This window comes from Symsagittifera roscoffensis, chromosome 8 (genome assembly GCF_963678635.1).
Source record: "Symsagittifera roscoffensis chromosome 8, txSymRosc1.1, whole genome shotgun sequence".
NCBI classification, from domain to species: domain Eukaryota; kingdom Metazoa; phylum Xenacoelomorpha; order Acoela; family Convolutidae; genus Symsagittifera; species Symsagittifera roscoffensis.
The window spans coordinates 9,119,644-9,146,272 of record NC_087069.1 but is presented as its reverse complement, the minus strand read 5'-3'; the positions used below and the strand labels follow the sequence as shown (position 1 = coordinate 9,146,272).

Here is a 26,629-nt window from a genome sequence, read left to right as displayed (position 1 = left end):
AAATTCTCAGAAACCGCTCCTAGTTGTAACGATTGTGCCGCAACAATTGTCACCGAGCAATTCAAACAATCAAGGAAAGGTGTTGGGACGACGTGTCCAGACTTCCTAAAAGAAAAAAAGGCGTTATTTCCCCGGATTCCAGAATCCGGAAGGGTCTCGGGCCCAAAACTCAAACTGTTTTATACAAACTTTTAGCTTCCTGGTCATGTCCTGAATTGAATTTAATTAACATCCCGATTCATTTTCAGATAATGAGGAGCTAGGAGTTGAGGGAAAGGGTTGATCCATCTTCGATGGAGATGATGATTTTTATCTACTGAACGAAAACAATAGTAATATAATAAATAGTAGCAGCCCTGTTTTTAGGAGTGACCTCGTGGTCTGGGGATACTGAGACCCAGCCATGAGCTCACTATTCTTGCATATAGTTAAGTTAGTTTGGAATCGTTTTTGGCTTGACTGATTCCAGGATTGTTCCTGTTCCGCGTTATATTCAAATATCCGTCTCCGAGAGGAGATTTTGTGACCAAGTTTTGCCGATACAACCATTGGGTTGTTTCGTTCTCTCAATATCATAAAAAGAAGAAATTCATGGTAGAGTTCACTGTTGAATCAAGGTTTAGCTTTTGGTTTTTCGGCTGGATAGTGGAGTGTTTTAGGGCTGTCGTAACCAACATACCGATTTTTTCAGGTAGTTTTCATCAAGGTAACTTTTTGAGCTGTCTAACTGTGCATCTAGCGTGAGTGGGTTACATTTCTGAATTCGTTTCTGCGTTGGCTGTTTTTGATGGCCTATAGGAGAACTGTTGTGAAGACTTGGCAGTGCTTCGTCATCGCATGCTCTTTAAATTTAAAATGTGAGATCCTGGTTATCAACTCATTAGCGTAGACAAGGTCTATTGTGCTACTACCGTTATGGCAGTAACATGTCGGTTTTCAGGGTTAATTATTAGGCGAAGATTGTAAGCAAATAACAGATCGGTCAAAAATACACCCTTATTATGATGGTTAAATATACACCCTTATTAAATTGAAATCACCGAAAAGCATGTAGACGGAGTTTGTTGGTAAATTCTCGAGACAGCGTCTAGTTTTGTCGTCGTTAACCTCAATATCGGCGTGTGGTCAAAAATATGCTGCTATGTTAAGAAGTTGAAACTGACCAAACTGTAACCTTCGCCCGGAAGATACATATCGACGGAAAATAAAACTTAGTCCTAAGACGACTGGCTAACGTCTAAACAGAGCTTTACATGTTTTTAACCGTCTCTACCAAGCCAGTACTTTCGGTGGTCTTTCTAACATCGGGTCGACAAAAAACTTTACTGCTTTCGCCTTCGGTCAAAACACTCAAATTAACTTAATTACATGCAGAAATAGTGAGCTCATGGCTAGGTCGCAGTATCCCCAGACCACGAGATCACTCCTAAAATCAGGGCTACTACTTTTTATTGAATTAATGTTTTTTTTTCATTAGATAAAAATCATCATCTCCATCTAAGATGGATCAACCCTTTCCCCCAACTCCTAGCTTCTCATCTTAGTAGAATGAATTCAGATGTTAATTAAATTTAACTCAGGACATAATAGGGAAGCTAAAAATTTATATAAGTTAATAAAAGTTCCAGTCCCGAGACCCCTCCGGATTCCTGAATCCGGGGAAATAAGACTCTTATCTTCCTTCCGGAAGGCTGTCTTCCACCCTTCACCGTTGTTCGCAATGGCCTTGCAACTATTGTAGCGACACAATAGTTGCAATTCGGAACGGTCTCTGCTACTTCTGCAATTCGTTGTTGTTTTTCAACCACAATCTTCGTTGTTTTCGCTATCGCAACTAATTTTGTTGTGTCTTTCTTCCGGTTTTCTATCAAAATGGCCGTTTCTGACGTTTCTCAGAAATATGACGTCATACTTCGAAATTTTAAAAAAATTTGAAACCCCAGAATATTCTAGCCTTCACCGTTTGGCCAATCGTTTCAATAACGCTCTTATTCCTTCAAAATCACCAATTCGGAAGGTTCGCTGTTAAAAACTCGAATATGCTGAATCTGCATTTTGGTCCATTCTGGTCGAATGTCACATACTCCCCGGACAGTCCGGTCAATGTCCTCATTGAATCTCGCAATGTTCGTAAAAAAGGTACAGTGTCATCGAACAGAATTTACAAAATGCACGAAACTACTTTTATCCGCGACATATCGACTCACTGCAGAATTTAAATGGCATCATACTACATCACTATAGCCTTCAAATTCTTTCATTAATCTGCACATTGAGGATATGACCTAAGATAAAAACATATTTTCTGATTTCCAATGTCAATGTCCTGATTAAAAACCTTTTTCTCCTAGATTTAAAAGGTGTTGGTTTGCAGGACAGTCCTGCCAACCAACAAGCTAAAATTATCCTACTATGCTTCCTCCCTTCGGAAATCTCGCTTGTTATTGTCCTGAATATTAAAACTAAGAAACTCTGTGGTTAGAAAGAACAATGAAACAATCTCCCTCTTCGAGAGATTACCCAAGCCTTTCATGTCACCACAAAGTGATCAATTCTCCTAGTTGATGAAAAACAGTTATGCAGGCTGGAATATTTAAATATACTCTTTCACTCAAGCCTTTCTAAATAAATAGTAGTTAAGTGTCTCTAAAGCCACTTAACTAAAATCAACATGCAAATCTATAAATGCAACAAATTCAAAACTCAACTAAATGTTTCAGTTTTCAATTACAATTTGGTTGCTTAGTTTCTCACTTGAGTTTTTTCACACACATAAAACAATTCTGAGTTTTAACTTTTTCTTCATCACTCCTTTGTTTTCTTCTTTTTTCGTCGTTTAGAATTTCTAAAACTTCTAAATTCTTCTAATTTTGTCTCTTTTTGCCTCTTGTTCTTTCGACCGTTTGTCAATGTTCCATCTCTTCCTCCTGTGACACTGACTCTGCACTCTCAGTTTCTGTGTCTTGCAACACATCGTTAGCTATTCTGACGCTGTTGGAAGCAGTCCTCCAACACTTCTGCTCTTCTACCCTCTGTTTGCAACAAGGTAGGGGATCCACGTTAGATTCTCTGTTCCTGCAGAAGCTGTTGTGGAGACACAACGTCACATTTCTCTCCAGATCTTCCTTCAACATCTCTGTCTTCTCCTTTCCACTACGTTCACTTGTCCTGGACATTCTCTTTACAGCGGTGGTCACTATATTCCGATGAGTCACGAAAGCTCGCTTGAAAGCTCCTGCTCCAATGTCCAGCTGATATTCACTGTAGACTCTGCCGTGCTTCGACATATGCTTCTTAGCATATTCGTACAACCATGCAGTCATGTTAGCTCTGAACCATGGCATCAATCGTCTTCTTGCCCATATCTTCTTCTTTTCCATCGGAATGTTTAGAATCTTGCACATTGTCTCAAAAAGATCTAAGTCTTTCAGACAATCCAATTTCCGCAACTGTTCTCTCGTTGGCGCCTCTTCTCTATTTTTTTCTTTCACTTGAGCTTCCAGCCATCGTATTGCCATCATAACTCCCACTATCACTATTGTTATGGGCTGTGATGAGTCTGGTAAACCCATGGAGAGCAGCTCTCCAGAGTCCCAGATCAACACCAGATTACTACGCTTGGGATACCACCAGGTCTGCACCAGGCAGTGGCAGGGAAAACTCGTTATGTGTCAACATGATGCCCCTCCAATTACGTTTTCCCGAAGCTTCCAGTAATGGTTCCACTTCCATCATCACTCGGTGGACTTCATCATTCTCGTCTACTGTATTGTAATCTGTAACAGTTGATCCTCTCTGTTTCTGTCTCTCGAAGTCACTGAAGTTCCCACTCACGTATCCCATGAACTTCTTTCCCAGTATCAATTCCAACTCCTCCGTGGTTCTCTCTGGAACTGCTGAGAACATCTTACATAGCAACTCGTAAGATTTTTTGGACATTCTCGTTAGTCTCACACACTTTGGCACGGAGAAGGCTTGATCCACGATCGTTCTCGTACTCTTTACATCCACAGCTACGAAATGCACCGGGTATCTGCTCTTGCACATCGGAGCCAATGTCGAGTCCACCAAATATCGTGCTCCTGATGGTCTACAATAAGTCTCACTGTGTCTGATGTTCATTTCCGCCTCGATCGCTTCCCTCCATTTTCCTAGGTGTTTCTGCTCGTTTTGTAGAACTCCTGGGAATACTTCTACACTGATGGCAGTGACCATCTCATGTCTCTGTTCTAGATTCAATAGTGACTCTGAAGAACTAAACATGCTGTAGAACTCTAGTGCAGTCACTAGATTCACCTCGGTTCCTCCATGACAATGCGCTATCAGTTCCGTTTCGTTCTTGCTTTCATCACGACATTCCCAAACAATATCGTCAATTGCTTGTTGTGTTTTTCTAGGGTCTTCACACAGTCCAGACTTCCACAAACGTGACCCTCCAGTCCACAGACTTCCGCCAGACAGCTACCAGGTTTGACCCAGTCTTCTGGTCCCCAGTCAGGCAACTCCACTTTATCTTCACCGTTGCTCCTAGAGGCCGTTATCATCACATTATATATGATATTAAGGTCACGCAGGTTGCAGTCTGCATTCAGCTCCCTCTGCACGTCTTGTGTTGCCCGTAATGTCGAGTCAGCGTTGGGACTAGGACAACATGATGGCCTCATCAATTCCCACACTGCCATCAAGCTCGTTCTTAGTAATTCATCTGAGAATCCCAACCCAAACTCCACTCTTTTGTCGGATTTTGGTACGGAAGGTGCAGTCACCTCTTCTTCAAGACCAGTCCCAATTTGGTCTGAGGATTGGTAGCGCTCTTAATCGTTATAATTCTCGACGTCCAGAATCTTAGCAACACTGCCTGCTCGTAATCGAAGAAGCAATCGCGTATGTCTTCACTCAGGGAAGGGTTGTACGCTATCCCTATGATTCCGGATACGTAGCTGTACGACTTTTTCTTGATCGGTCCACAGTATTCACTGGATTTCGGCAGTGCCGCCATAGATTCTTTAGTGAGTCTCAGCTCCTTGCTTAAGAATCTCCTGATTTCGTCTATCTTCCTCATGGGCTCTAACTCCTCGGGTTCCTTCATATTCACCCTCATCGGTTTGCTTTGCTGCATATCCAGCAGTGCTAACAAGAGTAAGGCTTTCGCTCGCTCATCGCCTTCCCTCAGCATCTTAACGCAAGTGTTCAATGCAGGTACTGAAATCTGCTCTATCAGGAATCGAATGAAACAGAGAGCGTCTCTCGGCTTCGCACACGCTACTGCTGCTCCCTCTTGGACTACCAGATCCCTCAGGTTCGTCATAAGGAAAACCTTCTCTTCTTTTGACCTCTTCCTTTCTTCTGAATCATATTCTTCGCGAGTCAGTCCCATCATGCACCAGGCGAACCTCAGTTGTAACTCTGTTCTTACGTAAGGTACTGCCATGAGAGCGTGTATTCTTGGCGCATTCCTCATCTCTTCTTCGAAGTACCGTAACACCACTGCTTTCCATGGAAGGCTCACCAACTGCTCCATCGTTTCTGCCTGTTTCTCAGACGATGCTAGAGTCCCGTACGCCTTCTGCTTGAGGGTGGTGCCTTGCAAAATTGTCTCCAGATAACCCTCCATGCCACTCTTGTCTTCCAGAGCTATCACATACCCTCTAGCCGAGTTTCGATACTCCAACATCTCCAAGTATCCACCGGCGGGTTCATCTATCGACACAGCCTCCGATACTGTCAGTCGGTTATACTCTACTGGTACTAGTTGTCCTGCGACATTTCCCTTTCCGTGATTCATGGGAGATGGCTTAAAGTCTTTCATTGTGCTCTCTCCACATTGGCTGAGTATTTCCATGTCTAAGGTTGCTCCAGTTAGAGTGCGGTAACTCCTTTTGGTTTTATAACCTGTTGACTTTATTCCCGCCATGAGAATGGGTGGCACCATCGCTATATCAGTCAACATTTTGTCTGTGCCAGGCAATTGATAATCACCTTGTCCCAAATCCATGACCTCTTCGACTCGTTTCCTTTTTGCTGAATTGACAGCTTTCATCGATATCTCCGAATCCACCTTCGTCTTTCCTACTCTCCTCGGCATCACTCTGCTGCCCAACTTCATTTTCATCGCGTTGATCTTGTCAATCACCAATTTCGATCGCATCGTTCCTCTCCTGGTTCTTGACAGATACACAACCTCTCCTTTATCATCCTGCGGTGTCATCTTGATGGGAGAATTCGCTTCACTTTCATCAGTGGCTGAGTCAATCAACAACACACTCAATCTCCCTTCACACTCATCAAGCTTGTCAAGGACTTCCCGCATCAAGGGTCGGTTGAGACCTGTTTTCAGAATGGACTGGGTCCCATAGCTCTGAACTACTGTCCAGACTTCTTCCATGAGCGCCACTCTGTCCAATCTACATCCCGTCCTATTCTCATGGTCTCGGTGATGTACTTCCGACTCTTCTTCGTATGCTGCCATCAACAGGACTTCTGTGGGGCGGTCCCCACGGTTGTCATGCCCCAAGATGTTGATCAGGGCGGCCAGCAACATGACTACCTCTGGGTCCTCCAGAGCAAAGTCTCGATCCATTAGCCGACGATAGATCGCATACATCATCGGTCCTACATATGCCTCTGCCAGGTCCATCAATTCATCCAAGTTGAAATTGTCCATTCTGTTCTTCAAGTTCGATTCGATTTGATTCAAAGGTTTGACTCAAGTGAGTAATTAAATGATCAATCAGGATCTAGAAAAGAAGTCACAAATATCACACTTTTCAGTTTCACCTTAACAGATATCGTTAAAATTTACTTAAAAACCGTTCAGATAAAAAGATATTTATCCTAAAATTTATTAAAATCAATCGGTCTCTAAAATTTTGGAATTCGACCTGAGATTGGACAGTCCAAACTTTGGATCTATTCCTAAGATCGTCATTCAGTTGTTCATGGTCACTAACCCCTTCTTACCCAGGATCTTAATAACATAACACATAACATGACATAAAACACATTACATACAACTTAGTTTTTAGCCCAACACCCTCTCGCACGTCACTCAGCCTATACTTAAGTAATATTTCTTTTGTAAATATACTTGTATATTAGTATCAGAGAAAATCACGTGTACAAGCGCGTACAATTCCCGAGGATGCAGTCGTCCTCTGTTCGGATCGTACACTGGAAGCGAGAGCTCCTTCACGTCCATTTCCACGAGGAAGTCCCTCAGCCTCGTCAAGGACAAGACCAGGTTCTCTGGGTCCACGTGCTGCTTCGCCGTCGCCCTCGTTACCAAGAAGCATAGGTATTTTCCCGGTATTTGTGACGCCGCCGGAGGTAAGGCTGCTACGCCCCCTACTCCTGGTCGTTGCTTCCAAAGGAACTCTATGTTTTTATATTCTCTCTTAAAATCTTCCGCTAACGCTGTCCTAAAACCCATGTCTGCTGTGATTGCTATCGCAAATGTTCTATTTGTGAGTATGAAATCACTGTTTGTTAGTATTATGTTACTTGAATATTCATTTGGTAAGTTAAAATATGACTCAACTACCCTCCCTATGTCAGGTTTCTTAGGTTCTTCGCCTGTTTCTGCTTCTAAGTCTCCTGTTTCTCTTGCTATTCTTAATTTTTTTATTATCAGGTTTTCAGTGTGGGTAAGTCCTACCCCCATTCCCCGGACAAAAATAACCATCGACTCCCCGTCGATCGCATACCGGGTATCAAGTCGAGGTTAGAAGCTGGAATGAGTAGTTGTCCTTCCTGGGCAGCCCAGGAAGGATCATCTCGTTCGGTCTTGATGTATTTCATGCTTTCACGATCTACATCTTGAATCGTGACGCTGGTCCCCTCTGGGTCCGAGGTCATTTCGTTCAGCCACTCTAAGACACGCAGGTTCGTCAAGTCTTTTTCATATGACTGCTGTTGTCGTCGTCGAATTCTACCTCGGGTCTCGACCGGTCGTCGACCCACTCATCGTCGTGATCATCGACTATGTCAATGTCTTGTGACACAGTTATTTCTTCTAGACCCACTACTTCTTCCACTATCTTCTTCAGATCTATCCCATCCACTAAAAAGTCGTCACCGTAAGGATTATATTTCTTTCTGGGTCTTGTCCCGTCATTCTGACGAGTGTGTATCGTGAACGGAAGATCCGGTTCCAAATTCTTGGGAACCTCCATCTGTTCGGGATCCTGCCAATCCTCCTCTGCGTAGGGTAAGGTTTCCTCGTCCGCTCCGATCACCTCATTTGGATCCAGGTCCAGCGGTGTATCCGTTCCTTCCTCCACGACTTCGTTTCCATCGTTCTTCTCCCTGGTGCCCTTTTCGTTGACCTCACAAGCAGGATCCATCATTAGATATTCCCCTTCTTCCATGTCTGCAGGTACACACCAGTCTTCTGTCGATGGATTGTGTGGCTTAATGTTCTCATAGTGGGCGGCTCGGCCAGTCCTCAGTCTATAAAAGCGTCCCTCCTGGTGCACTTCTGTAATCATGAAGGGTCCCCTCCACTTTTTAGGAGCTTTTTCGTCCCTTTCAGTGGTATAACGTTCTGAAATACCCATACGTAGTCTCCCACCGAGTAAGCTTTTGCACCAGCTGCTTTCTTGTCGAATCATTTCCTCTGCCTTGCCTGTGCTTGCTGAGTATTTCGTCTACACAAATCGTTCAACTCCTGTTGACGTCTGATCACATCCCTCACGTAAACCTGTGGAGACGTTTTCTTTCCCTCATATTCTGGGTAGAAAAAGGTTAAGGGTAAAGACTTTTCGTGTCCAGTCAGCATCATATGTGGACTGACTCCGGTGGTGGAGTGTTGCGTGCTGTTATATGCTCCCATCACCTGCGGAAGGTATCTGTCCCAATCGGTCATGTACCTGGAACAATATACCCTCAGCATCGACACCAACGTCCTATTCTGTCTTTCCACTAAGCCATTCGTCTGGGGGTGGTATGTCGTGGAGTGAGCCTGAGCAACCTGTGAGCGTCTCATAAGCTCTTTCGTGAGTTCTCCTACGAAAGCTGTTCCATTATCTGATTGAAACGTCATCGGACAACCATGTCTCGCTATCCACGTATTGATCAGGTGGTCGCATGTCTCTTCCGCCGAGGCAGTTATGCAGGGCACGGCCTCTGCATACTTCGTGAAGTGATCTATCATGACCAGGACTGTCTGTCATGCATATCTTTTGGTGATCTATCTGCACCACCTCGTTGAATTCAGACGAATCGATCGATTGTAAAGGAAATCGCAACTTCCTTGGATCCTTGACCTGTTGGCATGACATACATGCTGTTACCCACTTCTCGCATGCCTTTTTCATTCCAGGCCACTCGAAGCGCTTCAGGATCCTCTGATATACCTTGTCGATCCCCTGATGGCCCATCTGATCATGCGACCTGAATAGTAGTTCTGTCTGATAGAGTTGTGGTAACACTATCGCGTTATACTTGTATAAGACTCTGTCTTCCTCTCTTCTCTTGCAAGCCACAATCCCGTCCTTGTTCAAATATAACCTCCCTTCCTTCTGCATGAAGTACTGTCTCAGGACGCGATAACTATCTTCCTCGAGGTCCCCTTTATCCGGAGAACCATTCTCGATCCACCTTTTCAGGTTGCTTGCCATGCGATCATTTCTCTGCGCCCTGAGACGATCCGAGAGTCTGTATCTCGCCTTCAAGTACGTCTTCATGACCCTCATCTGACTATTCAGCTCATTGGGCTAGTGTGTCTTCTTCCATCTTAACGCACCAAATCTTCGCCAGCGGCTGTGTTTCTTGCTTGAACGGCTGAAGATCAGTCCTGGCCACCTCTTTTTGTGGCAACAGACTTATCGAACGTTTCGACACCGCTATTGTCTCCAAATCATCCGCTGCGTTGTCAAAGACTCTTTCGCTTGGTATAAGGTAGCGATCACTGTCAGGATCCTGGTACACTTCTCTGTCCAGATCCCTTGCCCGAGTTTCCACTAGTAGTGTGTGGATCGCTAGTTCGGACAGTTCTGATCCCGAGCTCGAGTTCCTGTCTGAATAGGTGTAAATTCCTGAGTTTTGGGAATTGTCATCTGTTGAAGAGTTTGTGCTGGAGTCTGCACGCTCCTCCAGATCATGTCTGTGCCTTCTTCGCATCCATCTGAACTCCCCGGACAAAACCTTGTTCTCCAGGTCCTGTTTCTCATCAGGAGTTTTTTCATCTATATCAGACTCCCCGGACAAGTTTTCTTGTCCCGGGTGTTGATCTTGTGTTCGCTGGTTCTTCTCATCATTCTTCTCCCCGGACAATTAATCTTGCAGCAGGTTTTGTTCTACCTTCTCACCTTTTTTATCCTGATCCACAAAGGTGACGGTTTTCCTTCGCGTACTGCTCCCCTGTTCTTTCCGTCCGTTAGAAGTACTGGTTAAAATCTTGTGTGGCATTGAGGATACTAGTTGCTGAACTATTGTCCTACAATCCCTCTTGTTCTCTTCGTGTTGTCGTCTGGACGGCATGATCTTCACCTTCTTCCTAACTGTTAGCGATGCCACTGCTGCTGTCCACTCGGGGTCATCTCTGGTCACTTCTCTTTCTAATAATCCACCCAGCATCCGCATCACTTGCGGTGTTACCTGCACCGTTTTATCATATAATGAGAGGTTGTTTATGTTCATGCGAGAGAGTTCTTGCTGGACCAGATTCGAGCGCAGCAACAGATCCAAGGGGACCGGGTCCTCCTTGGATAGGATCTTTATCTCGGCTGCTTTCTCTACAGGTGTCTCGGGGTGTCCTGGAATTGGATGTCCAGACTTGTCCAACCATCTCGTTAAGGGAAGCGCTTCATAGGTTTCTTTGTCCAGAAACGAGAATCCCTCCTTTATTTCTGCCTGATTGGCTTGCTTCTGCTCCAATCTTTCATAGAACTCAGTTTTCTTGCTGAGGCTATCAGCATTCTGGTGTTTGTCACGCATCCTGTGCTCGATTATCATGTGGTAGCCATCCAATTTCACTATCCATCTACCAATGTAACTCTGATCCATCCAGTAGGTCTTTAACCAGGATAACGCTGTGTTGTCCACGCGTAACTTGAAGGGAATGCTCCCCAAGTATGCACGGTACTTTTCCACGAAAATGACCACTGCAAACATTTCTGCTTTCGGTGCGCCATATTTCATCTCGGTATCACTCAAGACCTTGCTGCCGTATGCAATGGGACGGAGAACCGTTCTTCCGTTCCATTCTTGCTCCTGGTGCAATATTCCTGAGATAGCTACTACCGATGCGTCTGTGTCAAGAACATACAAGCCCTTTTCTCTAGTCATGCCTAACTGGCGCTTCGCACAGTTCCCGCTTTATGTTCTCGAACTTCTTCCCTTTGTTGCGCATCAGCTTCTGCATCGGATACATCTTGTCCGCATATCCTTTTATGAACTCGCGGTAGTAGTTGGCAAACCCTAGGAAGCTCAGGAGCTGTGTGTCCGTTCTAGGAGCCTTCCATGTCAACACTGCTTCTACTGCTTCTAGGTCCGGCCTCACACCATGTCTGTCCACCACTCTTCCCAGGTACTTGATTGAATCCCTAAGGATTTCACATTTGGATGGTGACACTTCAAGCCTGGTCTCTTCATGCATCCAAAGACCTCATCGAGCCGATCAATGTGGTCTTCCAGGGTCGGTGTCGCTATGACCACGTCGTCCACGTAACACATCACGAGATTCCCGTACTTCTTGGTCACTCTCGTCAAAGCCTGAGCCATCAGTCTTTGAAAAGTGGCCGTTGCATTGCACAAGCCGAAGGGCATCCTCTTCCACTGGTACAATCCCAATTCGCACGCAAATCCGGTTTTCTCTCTATCCTTCTTCCGCAGATGGACCTGCCAGAAGGCAGAACCCAAGTCCAATGTGGTGAAGAACTTGGCATCACCAAGCTTAGAGAGGCTCTCGTCTATTCGCGGTATCGGGTACACATCTTTTATCGTTACCGCGTTCAAGTAACGAAAGTCGCAACAAAACCTAAGCTGCCCCCTTTCTTTTTCGCCATTACCACCCCGCAAGCCCACGGCGATTTCGAGGGTTCTATCATGTCGTATTCAAGCAGCATTTCGATTTCCGCTCGGCACGCTTCCGACTTGTGTGGCGTCATTCGTCTCGCGCCTTCCCTGTGCGGAACGGCACCTCCTTCTAGTTCAATTTCGTGTTCGACGAAGTTACAGCAACCGATATCCGCCTTATGTTTTGAAAATACATCTGCGTTCCGATTAAGGAGGTCCCGCAATTTTTTGAAATCTCCCTCACCTATTTTCCCTTTTGAATGTTCTATCTCTGGCAAAACCGGTTTGTCAGATTCTAGTTCATATGACGAGGGGCGTTCCGGAAAATTCGAGCAGCTCGATCAGCCGTCGTCCGTTTCGGATTTCATTGAAAACAATTTATGAATAGATTTAATTCATTAATCCTCTTTAAAATTTTATCTTTATTGGCATGAAAAGGACAGTCTTTCACACTGTGTTTCTTCAAGTTTTGTGTCTCCTCATAGTCGGTCCTCATCGGCAAAGCGTAACCAAGCTTCTTTCCACGCTGGATTGAAACCGTGGTGTCCAGTGTGTTCAATAACACACTGACACACAGTCCGTTTCGCGTTACCGAGAAGCTCCGGCCTAAAATGACCGAACTCTGACTATTTGGATTCGGTACTAAACAAACCGGTTTACTATCGCTTAACGAATTTAATTTTCTCATTCTAAAAATTGCCACCACAGCTTGTCCTGGCTGTAGCTTCACTTTTCTATCTAAAAAAATTGGTACCTTGTTTTCGTCTGTTATTATCTTATTAATTGGTTTCTTAACATACTTCCGGTCCGGGTTTCTAATCCGTATCAGACCGTTGTTCAAGTCAATCATCGCGTCAAAATTGCTGACGAAATCTCTGCCCAAGGTGAATTGGTCGGCGTCGTCCAAAATTTCTACCACCATGAAGCTCATCCAAAGATCCCGTCCTCCCATGTGGAGAGCCGTTATTGGTGTTCTTCCAGCTACGTAGATCGCTCCTCGATTGGCGGCGGCCAGTCGGAATTTCGTTGGAATTAGATCTTTGCTCGTGAAGCCCATTCTTTCCCAAGTTTTTATCGGCATCACACTCACTACCACTCCTGTGTCCAGAAGCCCTGTGACTCCGATTTTCTTTCCGTTGGTGTCGAGCAGATGTGCGGTCACATCTGCTTCATACCCAATGTTTACTGCATCTTGTTCCATCATGGCGTCATGGCCTATCCTGCGGACTTTGAGTTCCTCCTCACCCAAATAGATCTGCCCCAGTTGGTCACTATCTGTTGTTACATAAGTCCTAGTGTAGATACTGATTCCATCCACGTTCAGCATCACTTGATACGGCCCATAGACCTCCAGGTAGCGTCCATGAAGTTTCTTCATGCGAGGGCCACCCGTTGTTAGTAGTGCTCGCACAGCTCTCGATTCAGTGCGTGGCTCCACCTGCCTCAGATAATCTGCATATGTGTCCAAATGCATCAAAGTGAACTCGGATGGTTCACTCCAATTTCTGATTACCTGATGTCCAGCCACTGAGATTATCGACCGTATCTTGCTTCCTTGTGGCACCATGCCGAACCTCTGACCAGAGATCACATTAAGTTTCATGCTCAAACTGCTTGGTGCTTTAGTCTCCTCGACCTCCGTTGCTTCGAAGGTATTCAGTTGCTCCTGTAGTTTCTCATGCCCCAGTTCGAGTTTCACTTTTTGTTTGATCTCTTTCGTCACCAGTTCCTGCTGCACTCTATTCAGATCATCCCTTGCCGCTGCCCTATAATCAATCTTGAAGTCATCGGCCGCAGTCACTGATTCCGGTTCACGTGTCTCTTCAGTTACCGCTTGCATTTTCTTCGTCGCCAGCTCCTGCGGTTTGTCTTTTCTGCGCGCCTCCGCTTCACTCAACAGGCGAGCCTTGCTGGTTTTCACTCCTGATAAAGCTTCCTAATGCCTTGGATGCTTGATGTCTGCCACTGCATCCCAGAATTGCGGACAATCTGATTTAAAATGACCTTCCAAGTTGCAAAAAAAACACCTCGGGCCAAATTTTGCAATTACTCCTCTCATGAAATCCTCATGGTCCAATTCTGACGCATCTTCGTCCTCGAGGCTAAAGCCTATTGCTTTCATACCTTGTTTGTAAGTTGGGCATGCCGACACATGATGGTCTGTTGAACTGCAATTGGCACAAGAGCGTCTCTTGTCCATGTCATCTCTCGGTTTGTACCAGTTGTTCCCTTGGTCTGCTGGCCCAATGTTAAAATTGCCATAATTGTTCTTATAGTAACCAGATCTCGAAGGAGGTTTCAATAAAAGATATTCTTTTGACTTGAGCCTCAACTCCTCTGGTGTTGGCGCATTGGTTGATAGTGGTGTGTAATGCGTTGCTAGCATTGTCCGAAGTTCATCATTCTTCACACCATCGATGAATTTTGAGGCTACTGCCAGGTTCATCCTTCGGTTTGACTCATCCGGTTGGCTGCGTCTTCTCAACATTTCCAAGTCGTCTAGAAACTTGTCTATCGTTTCATCCTCTCGTTGCCTCCGTTTCTCGAAGCGCATCATCGCCTGGTGTCCCTGCACCCCTGATCCAAAACGGTTTAACAAGATTTCGAAGATTTTCTTGGCTGTGTCACGCTGATATTGCATCTTGGCCATGACACAGTTCAGGGCTGTCCCTTCCAAGTTGCTGGTGAGCGCACTGCATTCTTGTCTTTCCGACAAGTCCTCTTCCTCGAAACGCAGTCTCATTACCTCTATCCAGGTATCAATACAGCCATCAGATTCGTCTTTATAGCACCTTGGTTTCTTAAAGACTCTTCTGGACTTCTCACTGCGTTCATTAGTTCTGGATAACCTTGTAAGGAATGTCTCCAAAGACCTGTTTAGGGGTTCAAAGGCTGTGACCATTGCCGTAGCATCCCTTGACTGTCCTGCCTGAGTGTCCTCACACCTTTTCAAAGGCTCTGTATTCGGTGCATTCCTGCAATCCGAATCGCCGTGGCCCACATGACTCCTCCCTGGGCTCGCATGTCTCCTGTTACCGGAATCACTTCTCCCAGTCGCATGTGTGCCTTGCGTTGGTCGTTCGTTAGAGGTCTGTCTGTTCCCCGATGAACTTGTTCTACTGTTCGGGCCCCATGTTATATATTCCCTTGTGGATATATACTGCCCCTACCTCTAGTGGATCCATATGTCCTCCTCCTTTGATGGTCATTGAAGTTCACCTTCGGCTCCCTGCTGGGACCTCCCGAGTTCGGTTCCCCTTCTTTTGGTCCGCTTTTGCTGCCTAGTAGCCCACCCAACCTATCCATGATAGCCTGAGTTCGCCTCTCCATCATCGCGTCTATCTTTGTGTCAAGAGTCCCAAGAGACTGCTCTTGCTGAATTCTTAACTTCTCCATGTCGTCTCTTAAGCGTAACTCTCTCTGTTCAGCTTCTCTTGTCATTCTCGACAAGTTCTTCGCTATGTGCTCGTCCGTTCTTTCTTTCAAGCGTTTTTCGCTCCTGCCAACTTCTTGTCTATTGCGGTTTATTTCTTCCCGCATACTTTCTCTTTCTATGTGAACTGCTCTTTCTAGTTCACTCATTCTTATGGACATCTGTTCATTTTGTTCTCCTATACTGCCCACTATTTTGTTCAAGGCTTCTTCTAGTGCTGTCCCGTTATCCACGAGTGGCGTCACTAGTGGAGGTGTAACCCTGTTGGTCACAGGTAGCTTCGTGCTGGTCGAGATTCGGGCCTTGACTCTCTGCCTCGACGTCTTTTCATTATCCACTTCAGGATCCGCCAATGCGTTGCCTAGCCCTTTGTTTCTACTCTCCCCAGTTTGCGGCTCTGAATTTGTCATAATCGCGAAGCCTCTCGACTGGCCCGGTGTTTTTACCTCTTTGCTTATCGTTCTCACCACACCAAATTTGTCCATGGTTCCTCTTTCGAAGTTTACCTCACTCTCCAGGGTCGAATTTTGAGGCTGACTTGAGACCCAAAGTCCTCTTGCTCTTCTTTGTCCTCCTCCTCCTGCTGGGATTCACCTTCATTTCCTGTGCCCACTCCCATGGTGAATGGAAAGATGTTTCCTAAGGTGTTCCTCATTCTTTCTGAGAACGATGAGGACGTTGTTTGTTTCTCAGTCCCGCCTGCCATCATGGTGTTGTCTGTTGGAGATCTTCTAGTTGCCACTATTTCAGTTGAAAGGTCGGACAGTTCCGACATCTCCTCTCGATCCAATGTCCCGGTGGAAGTGGCAAAATCATGGCCTTGTTCTACCGGAGTAGATTCACTCGCCAGCCTTCTGCCTCTCCCTTCCAGTCCATGTACTTCCTGGTTGTCATTCATGGCCTGGTCCGTATTGACCTCCATTTCTAACATTTCTTTTCTCTCTTCTGTGGTCTTCTGACTCCTCGTTTCAACCATTCTGCCTGAAACCGTCTCCCCTTTGTCGGTCCGGGCTCGTTTGATCCGATCCACAAAAGGGTCGGTCATTGTTTTTCTTTGCTTTTTAGGTATGAATTTCCTAGAGCTATTGCCTCGTTTAGGTATCCTTGACTTGTCTGGACTCATTCTCAATTTGTCACTTCTTAATGCCTATACACTCAATTCGATTGCTAGTGACTTTATAGTTTGACTATCAATAATAATGACACAACACAATAAATTTCACAAGATTCTATTAAAAAGTGACCACGAATTCCTGTATGTTATCAGAGTACTGTTTGTATATAATTTAATCACAATAACCGATTTTCGTTCGTAAGATTTGAGAACTAGCACAATATGATGTTATCAGTCAATTTAAAAGATAGTGTACTCACTACCTAATCAAGCACAAATTATGTTGATTTAAAATCAGAAACAAAAAAAATATATAATGACAGAATATGAATATCTCTATAAAAAAACGTATGTATATTGTACTTTTAGTCGGTCGCAGTACAATAGTCGAACTCGTCTTTTAAAGAAAAAGCTTTCCCTGCTCGGTGCTGCACCAAACAGACAAAACTTTGAAGGCAGTAGTTTTCTCAAGTGGGCGTCTATTGCACCCACCGAGTACTGTGTTACCTTTCTGCCTTCGGACTGACCGAGCTTTACCTACTAAAATCCTCAGGCCAGTCATTTTTCAAAAAAACGTATTGGGTTTCAATCTACACCAATGAATTACGCTCTTTTTAGTTTAGACTTAGTGTAGCGAATATCCGAGTTCGGACCTGTTTTGTCTTGGTCTGGTTTTTATAGAAAGGCAAGTTACCAGTGCAGTCACTGATTCCTAGCCTGTCTGCTAATAACCTAATACCTCTCAGTGTAGTCTTTCTTCTGTTTACCTAAGTCCTTTAATTAAAAAAATACCCCTCCGGATTGGCAAAAATAGGACCCTTCCGGATTGGCAAAATTTAGACCCCTCCGGATTGGGACCCCTCTGAGTTAGCAAATATAAGACCCCTCCGGATTGGGAACCCTCCGGTTTTGTGAAAACAAGACCCCTCCGGATTGGGACCCCTCCGAATTTGAAAAATTTTGGACCCCTCCGGATTGGGAGCCCTCTGGTTTTGTAAATGTAGTTTTCCGGAGATTTCCTTCTTTCAACCTATACCCCTCCGGATACGTTCTCCGATGCTTTTTTGCTTTTTCAATTAACTAGGAAGGGTATGTAATGCTATCCTAGACCCTTCCGGATTGAAGTTAAGCTTCTTATTTGACAATTCACGCTAACGGTGAAGGGTCTTATCGCTAGCTTTAAAGTCAAGAAATTTCCCTCTTATAGGTTCCGCCTAACTTTTTCCGCAATTCTGTTCTTTTCTACCTGAAAATTATTGATCCGAGCTCAAAAGGTCTATATTTTTCTAGTTCAACGCAAAAGACCTGATCTAAAACGCTTTAGTTAAAAAAATTTGCGAAAAACTATGCTACCTATACCCCTCCTCATTGATGACTCCACCAAATCAAACACGTTAAGTTCGATTTCTCTGCAACCCGGAAGGCTTTCGGGTAGCGGGTTTTAAAACTTGTAGATTCAATAGTGGACGTTGTCCGAACAACTATTTTTACTGTCCTAACTCAAAAATTTCAAAAAACTTTCTGAATTTATTGTGTTCCGTTTTCTCAAAAATCACGAAAATTTGGTTTTTGGTTCCAAAATAGTTCCAACCACTTCCGAACTAAACTTAACCGGTTCTATCTATTATATTAGTGCAGTTACGAAGTAACACACTAATTTAGCCTTTTTTCCGTTTCAAAAATTATCGATATCTCAAAAATCGCGATCTGTGTTTTTCGGTCTGCGATCGGTCTGCTTTCTGTGTTTTTCACTGAAAAACGGTATAGGAGTATTAATATAGGCTATCTAAGTAATAATATTAGTAATACTATACCCCTCCGGGTTTGTTTAATATCCGAATTAAGGTGCTTAACTCGGATATTCGCAGTTCGGTGAAGGGTCACTACAGTGCAGCACTGTCGAGCCCTCCACAGATTACTATCTTAATTTTTGTACCAAAAGGGATACAAAACTTGGGACCCAACAGTCGATTGTTGTTGTCGTTGAGCCCCTTCTTGTTGCTCCTTGTACTGCTTGCCGGATCAGTCTTCTCCCAAGACCCTTCCCAATTGAGCGCAAATCAGCTGACCCTTCCGGATTGAGCGCAATTTATCATTAACGTGCTTAAATGCTCAAATAACCCTACAGTACAAGCCTCACAAACGGGCCACAAAACTGATCGTAACGATCCTGACTGATATATTTGCCTGTAACAATAATATATCTATCAACAACAAACGGCAGTTTCAGATCACATCTTGTCTGGGGGGATGATTTCTACTGATTTTTTACTTTTTTACTTGTAACATTCGTCTACTGCAGTCACACATGAGGCTTAAGAAAAATAGGCCCTATAACCACTGGATCAAGGGTCAGGGACACTATCTCTTGTGTTTTTCCACCTCAAGAACGGTCGGAGCCAGTTCGGTTCGCTTGTGACATGAGACTACGACCCGTTACAGCTTAAAGGCTACTACTAAAATATCCCCCCACTCTAGAATTAGAAACGTCCCCATACTTAGGTCTCTAGATACCCAAAATACATGAACGCCGTTAAAAACCGGGTTGGAACAATCCGTTAAGTTACTTTTTATTAGACAGTGGAACTTTGATCCATTTCAGATGGATCAACCTAAAACTCGCCTTACCTCAACATAACAATCATAAAACACACTCTAGAAATTTAAATTAAGGACTCACATGTTGATGCGCTCAAGCACAGGAAGTAATTAAACGGGTGAGCAACTCTAGAATTAACTAAGGTAACTAGATAAGTTCAATGTTTATCAGTTTGAATGGTAAGGGTAAGTTTGAACTCAAGAACGAAGTTTTATGTGGACCATTGGGACACTCAAGCTGTCCACCTTTCCGTCGAAGGTTCACTCTGGTCCAGTTCGAATAATTACTCTCTCGGGAATACTCTGTCTTCTATTTCAGATAGGACAGCTCTACTCTTGTTCACTATGATGGAAATTGCGAATAGCAATTTCCCACTCGTTTTTATCTGCCAACTTTTCCGCAATTGTTCTAAAATTGTTCTTTTTTCCTTTTCTGACTTTCAGTTCTCGCGAGAAAATCGTGCATGACATGTTCCATTCGAAATTTTAAAAATTCAAATTTCACTCCAAAATCAAGTGTTTTCTGCTCTTCTCAAGGTCAAACTTCCAAATATGACCGACTGGCACATACTCCCCGGACTCGAGATCGATGTCCTCATCGCGCGCTGTCTTCTGCCAGTGAGTCCCAGAAAAACCGAGTGTTGCTCAAGATACAGTGCCAGTGGTCATTTACAGAAGTTTGCAGCAGATTTAAGATTATCTACACCCCAAAATTCACGACCATTTAAAATTTTCACACTATTGCTAAACAGCAACCAAAATCTGCATTTACCTGCACCTTTGAATTTTCGCTTTTCAAGCCAATCATTTTAAAATCTCTTTTGTCCTATTCAATCAGGAAATTGTCATGCAGCATTTCGATTTATATAATAGATATAGTATATTAGTAACAATATTTGCTTTGTTAAAATTTCTTTTTCGTGAATCCAAGTTTCACTCGGATTCACACTCAAGCCCCCTTTCCCTCTCAAGACTCAAGATCCATCCGATTTGCCCATTCATCTCGTACTCTTCGCCTTGGAGGTACTGCATCCTGAAGTGCTAGATGCGGCAAACTGTCTCAACAGTTCCTCTTCATCATCGTAACTAATCACAATCTCCTCCCAAGCCTTCAGCTGTTCATAGGATCGCATCCATTCTCTCTGCTCCTGCAATCTCTTTGCTTGGTTGGGTAGTGCCTTCACCCTAGCTTCTCGGTTCAAGCAAAAGGAGTTGTGCAGGCTCAAGCTCACGTTCTTCGCCAGGTCTTCCTCTAGTATCGACTCCCTCGCTTTGGTATTGTCTCTAGACATCTTACCCACTCTCTTCCATCCCGTCGTGATCGCATTACGATGGGTTAGCAGGGGTCTCTTGAAAGCTTCCGGCCCAATCTCGGCCTGGAACTGTCGATACTCCTTTTGATGTTTTCTCATGTGATCTTTCGTTGCCCTGTACAACCAAGACGTCAGTGTCGCCCGAAACCATGGAAAGTACCTCAAGCGACTCCATACGTGCCTGACTTCCGTCGGTATGGCGAATACTTTGCACGCAGTCTCAAACAACTCGAGTCTCCTGCTGTAGTCTATCGCGTATATTGACTCAGCCGTTGGCGTCGTCGCCTCCCGATACTTCGTTATATTCTCTTCTATCCATCTCAGAGCTAACATCGTACTCACTACTAAGAGCGTCACCTTCTGCCGGTGATCCGGTAGTCCGATCGACCGAATCTCTTCCACATCCCACACCAGGCAAAGGTTCTTGTGATCTGGATACCACACCGTTTGTGCCAAACAGTGGCATGGGCATTCCCCATGAGAGATCTCAATGCTCCTGAGATTACGCTCCCCTGAGGCTTCCAAGAGAGGCTCAAGCTCCATCATTTTCTCGTGCATCGTGTCGTTGTCTTCCAGGTTTGGAGTACTTCCCACAGGTTTCCCGATCACGTTTTGTCTCTCGTGATCGCTTGTGTTTTCTCTTTCCAACTTCAGAAGATCTTCTCCCCAGATTTCGCTTAAGTCATCTCTCAATTCTTTTGGTACTGTTCCTTTGATTTTTCTCAACAACTTGTGCGAGTGATGCGACATCCGAGCCAACCTCACGCACTTGGGCACTGAGAAGGCCTTGTCCACCAGTATTCTCTGGCTGGACACTTCCACCATCGCCATGTGTAGCGGGTAGTGACTTCCGCACAAGTTGGCCATCATTGACCCTATCAGCGATTTCGCGTTCAATGGCAAGCCATAAGCTTCGCTCAGGGGAAATCCCATTTCCGCCTCAAGACCAACTTTCCAGCTCCGGATGTGTTTTTGAGTCACCTGCAACACCCCGGGCCATGATTCTACGCTCAACGCCGTCACTAAATGATGTTCAGACTCCAGTCTCTCCAGTGCCTGCAGACCACACATTCTCGAGAAGAATCCGAGAGCTGTCGCTATATTCACCGTGGTTCTCGCGTAACATTCCGCTATTATTTGCACTTCACTTTTCTCCCTTTCTGTGATGTCTTCGAACCAAGTGACCAGGTCTTCTTTTTGAAACGACAGTATTCTGACGCATGACCGTCCATCGCAGATGTGCTCTCCGTTCCCACACGTCGAATCCAGACAGCTACCCGGCTCCAATTTCTTCGCTGACCCGGGGTCGCTCGTCCTTTCGCTTGGCTCTTGCATCTGGGGTGTGATTAGCTTATGTAGCACACTCAACTTCGCCAGATCTTCATCTTCCGTTGGTGCTAACCTCACTCGCTCGGTGGTTTCCTCGATTAGACTCGCATGGGGATGTGGACACCAGGAGGGTCTTAGTAGCTTCCATATCACTCCCAAGTTCGTGGTTAACAAGCCATCTCCACCGCCCATGCTCACTTCAACTCTCTTGTTTGAGCGCGGTATGCTCATCACCTCTGGTGTTTTCTCAAGAATCAGGCCCAGGCTCGGCCCCTCTTTCTCCACCGCGTCTATCTCCATTATCCTTTCTGTCCAAAACTTCAGTAGCTCCGCTACCTCATGGTTTCTGTGGGCTCCCCCAGCTTCCGAGTCTAAGAAGGGATTGTAGGCTATTCCCATCACTCCAGACACATATTGGTATTCCCCCTTCTCACTGAGTCTCGAGTACTGTTCTGACGAGGCCAGGTTACGGTGAACATCATGTTCTTCCTCGAACTTCTTATTAGAGAACCTCCGTACCTCGTCCAGCTTTCGATGGTTCTCTAAGGATAGTCTGGAACCATCGTTGAGACTCTTCTCTCCATGGTCTTACTTCCACTTGCTCTCTGGTGGCATGCCAGGATGGTGCTATCAGACATCATTGACATTGTCCATCTCAAGAAACATGTGGCATCTTTTCTTCTAGCCAGGCTCAAGCCTGAATTGTCCCTGGCCACGTGTTGCATCAGTGCCTGATACACCTCTAGCTTCTTGCTTCCCAACTTCAGCCTGTCATACGAGGTCAATGTCTCCAACTCTACTCCCACCAGACTCCAGGTGAACATTAATTGTCCCGCAGTTCTAACGAAGGGATTCGCCATTAGTGGCGGTGCTGATGAGGATGTTCTCATCGCCTCTTCAAAATGATCCTTCAACAAACTCTGCCAGGACCTCTTCAGATGACTTGCCATCTCTATCTTATTAACCTCGGCTTTTTGCTGGGTGGCCCAATTGCGTCGCCTGCGGGCTATTCCACTGTCCAACTTCTTCAAGCAGTCCTCCATTTCCTTCAATGTTTCGAGGGCCACCCACCACGTCCGGGAAGTGTTCCTCGTCTTGTTCCTCTCCAATGGATCACTCGTCACTTGTTTGCCCATGTCCTGATGTGCCTTCGAGATCCATTCTTTGCCGATCTCCACTTCCCCTACCTGTCCGTTCGTTGAACCTCTCTTCACGTTTACCTTCTGAGGCTTGAAGTCTTCTTCTGACGTAGAACTGGTGGAAACCTCTATTTCCTTTTCTACTTCAAGTGGTTTCCTGAGCTCCGAGCTGTTCTTGTATGCCGCCGTCTTGCATCGGGCCAAAACGATGGGCGCCGTCTCTCTCAAGTTCCCTTCCGAAACAGCATCCACTGAAGGACTACCCCATCCTTCCACTTCTCTCTTCCTCTTGCGAGTCTTCACATCTCTGCTCGAGGGTGTTGTGGCTATCATCATTGATTCGACCTCTCCATCCACTCCTTCCAACTCTTGCCTCCCCCCTGCTCGAGCCTTAAGGATATTAGTACTTTTAATCATATTACTAGTCCCAACCTTATCCCTTTTTATATCATCAACCATTTTATCCACAGTTTTTTGTTTCAGAGTAGAGCTGTCCTCACATTTCTCTTTTCTAGTCTTCGATCGTTTGTTCCTCACCTCCACTAGCTTGTTCAGCAGCTCTTTTCTTGCTTTCTCATCCAGGCCCGTTCCTATCAGGAGCGGTTCCCCGAATCTCACTACTGCGTCCCACAGTTCCTTCTTGAACTTGTCCAGCGTCGTCTCGCTGCCCACTTCTCGATTGAATTCCTCCAGGAACTCCTGCCAAGCGTCATCCTCGAGAGATCCCAAGAATATGTCCCTGTTCCCTTCGAACGTGTTCTTCCCCCTTTCCTCCGAGCTCAAGAGTAACATCCCCATATTGAAGGTCTCACCTGCCAATGGCAACTCTAGGTTCTTCCGCGGGGACGGGTTCAGAGGTGGTGTGGCAGTATCTGCCCAATTCTCTTCGCTCAAGTCTTTCAACAGCTCTTGAGTGGTGAGTTCCTCCCCTGATGGCCCTGGTTCAGGTGTATTCCCCACCTCCATGTCCTCTCCAGCTTCACTGAGAGTTTCATCCATACTCTCTTCCTCTGATTCATTTCTTCTTCTCTCGAGAATTCTTTTGAATCGATCCTCAACGGGTCCACTCCTCTTGTCTCCAGGCGTGTCTACAGACAGTGGTGACGGTGTCGTAGGATCCAGCTTTTTATATTCCGTCAGGGCTACATGCAGTTGACCTGCTGCATCTAGTTCTGTTCCCTCCTGTGTCACTTCTACTTGTTCCAAGCCATAGGGTGCCTTGTATTTTCTCGTGGCAAATTTCATGTCGTCCACCAGTGCGACGTGTCCCTCCATCACGATCATCCTGCCATCATCCCATATGGGTAGCATATTCTCAAGTCCTTCCTTTTCAAGAGTCCTCAAGACTTTCCGCACCTCATATCCAGGGGGCTGCGAACCTCTACTCTTTTTCGCTTGCGTCGTCCACGAATTTACCTTCATCTCGCTGGTGTGGAAGTAGACTGCCGCCGTGTAGCCGATGAACAGGGGATCCCAGCCATCCGTGAAATGCCTCTGCGTTTCCTCCATCATCATCTTCGCCATTATGGAGGGAACCACCAAGGGACTATTCATTCCCAAGGTCATCCTCCTGACTGTCGGGAACTCAGGCATGGTGGCTGGTAGGATCTCTTTCTCCATTATGGCCTCCAGCTCCCTCTTGACTAGTGCAAAGCACTCCTTCCAGGCGGGGATTCTCAAGACTTCTCGTCCGTTGGCCGTCAATGGGTTTAGGTTCCAAAACTTTGGATACATTTCAATGGGGCCCTCTCGCTTGCCTCCCATTCTGCATTGCATTTGTCCCCTGAAGTTGCACACCATCATCTCAGCATCTTTCACTTTTCCGAAGAGTACCGTGTTGCTCATACGCGCCCTGAGCACCTCCTGCTGACACCAATTCAGCGCTGTACCATCCAGTACGCTGATGAGACTCAAGTGCGTCACCGAGTGACGATACGTTATCACCAGGGGATCCGGAAACGCGTACGTCACTGCTGGACCATAGATGCAGGTCACCACCTCCTCTAGACCCCGGATTATCCCCATTGGGTCCGACCTCATTGCCAGGCACAGGTCCGTCAACAGAGGCATCCCTCTGTTCGCCTTCTCCCATTCTTCTCTCGAGGTTGGGTTCTCATCTTCACCCGTCATGTATCGATTCTGCATCATGAGGTATTGCACCAGCAGTGTCTTCAACCCTGCGGCACACTTGTAGGAGCTGGTTTCAGTGCTCGTGTGGACTCTCCCCATAGACAGAGGTTCTCCATATTCCATTAACCGATGAAACGACACCAATTCCCCATGGGTCAAGAGTATTAGTGCCAGATACCCATCAACTCGAAGTGTCTCCACTCCTCGACTAAACATGTATGCTGGGCCCATGTTGAACAAGTACCTGGGGTAGACCAAATACAGGGCCAAGAGCAGGCTGATGGGCATGCCCAGTATCTCCTGCACGAAGGCTCCGAAGATAGTCGCCGTGGTGCCGAACACTCCTGCCAAGAATTCTCTCTCCCAGCAAGGACTCAAGAACTTGAGAATCTCGTAATCTCTCCTAGTCTTCAATTTGCCGTTGGCGTGCTCTCTCCAAAATCCTCCAATCGTCACTTCATTGGCGGCCGAGACAAATCTAGCCACCGTCATGTCTCTCGTTTCAGCTAGCTCCAGTTGCTTCTCTAGAAAACTCCAGATTTGTTTCACGAGGAGTGGTGCTTCCTCCCTCGTTTTATTCGTGACGTTCTCCAGCCTTGGTGTCAGGAATGGCCACCAGCTATTCTCTTGAGTCAAGCGATATTTCATCGAATCTAACTGTTTCTCCGTCTCGACCACATTTCTTCTCTCGTTGCTGGGACCTCTAGTCCTGCTGGTGGAATTTGCGACTTTCACATCCATACTCCGGAACCACAGGCTGGCCGTCAACTGGTTTATCGCCGTGTGGTCGTCCCCGATGACTGGGCTGAACTTGAGTTGTCTAGCAAAGTTCGATATCTCTAGCAAGAGTACCTCATCCAATACAATCAGGACGTCGGCCAGTCCGTAAAAGCCCCTCAGTGCATGAGATATGTCAGCCCATGCCGCCGGCAATTCTGATTTGTAAAGCCTCAAGTTCAATGGCTCCAGCTCTCGATTGGGGGCCGCCATCAGAATCCGCCATTCACTCCCTTCTGCTATCAGGATCAAGACCGCGTACACGAATTGTAGGGCGGGTGGCATACTTGCGTATCCCGGGGATGTGGTAAACACCACCTTCGTCTTGGACCCAAATCTCGAGGCTACGTTCTCTTGTACCTCATTCATCGCCGCAAATAACGCCTGAATAGCCTCCCATATCTTCTTTGATGTCGGAATTTCATCCCCCTTTAGTTGCTCAAGAAGTCCCATCGCGTGCAGGTGATCATTCATCCCTGCAAACAATAGCAGTTCAGGTTCACAGGGCATCTCCGACTTTATTGCTACCACTAGAGTCAACATCTGATTCAATTCGGCTCCTGGCAAGGAGTATACCAGAGTCTCCGGCCAGAACAACTTGGGAGACGTTCCCTCGAAGTCCGATCCCGCCACAATGACTACTCTTGCCGCAGCTGGATCTGTTCTATCGTAAACTGCCAGAGTTTTGGCCAGTTGGGTGCCACCACAGGGCTTCCCGTACCTGGGATCTTCCGCCAATTTCGAGCCTTCGTAAGCGGCGTCTGGCAATCCCGTTCCTCCC

The 26,629-nt window shown here is 45.8% G+C and overlaps 1 protein-coding gene across 1 annotated transcript in view; it reads left to right on the top strand.

The window, feature by feature from the left end:
* Window positions 1-1,021: 1,021 nt before the first annotated feature.
* Window positions 1,022-26,629, top strand: part of LOC134852827 (contactin-associated protein-like 2) — a 129,288-nt gene continuing 103,680 nt past the window's right edge. Inside the window, exon 1 of the mRNA XM_063868647.1 lies at window positions 1,022-1,031. The gene's annotated coding sequence lies outside the window, so the exon portion shown is untranslated. The remainder of the gene's footprint in view (window positions 1,032-26,629) is intronic.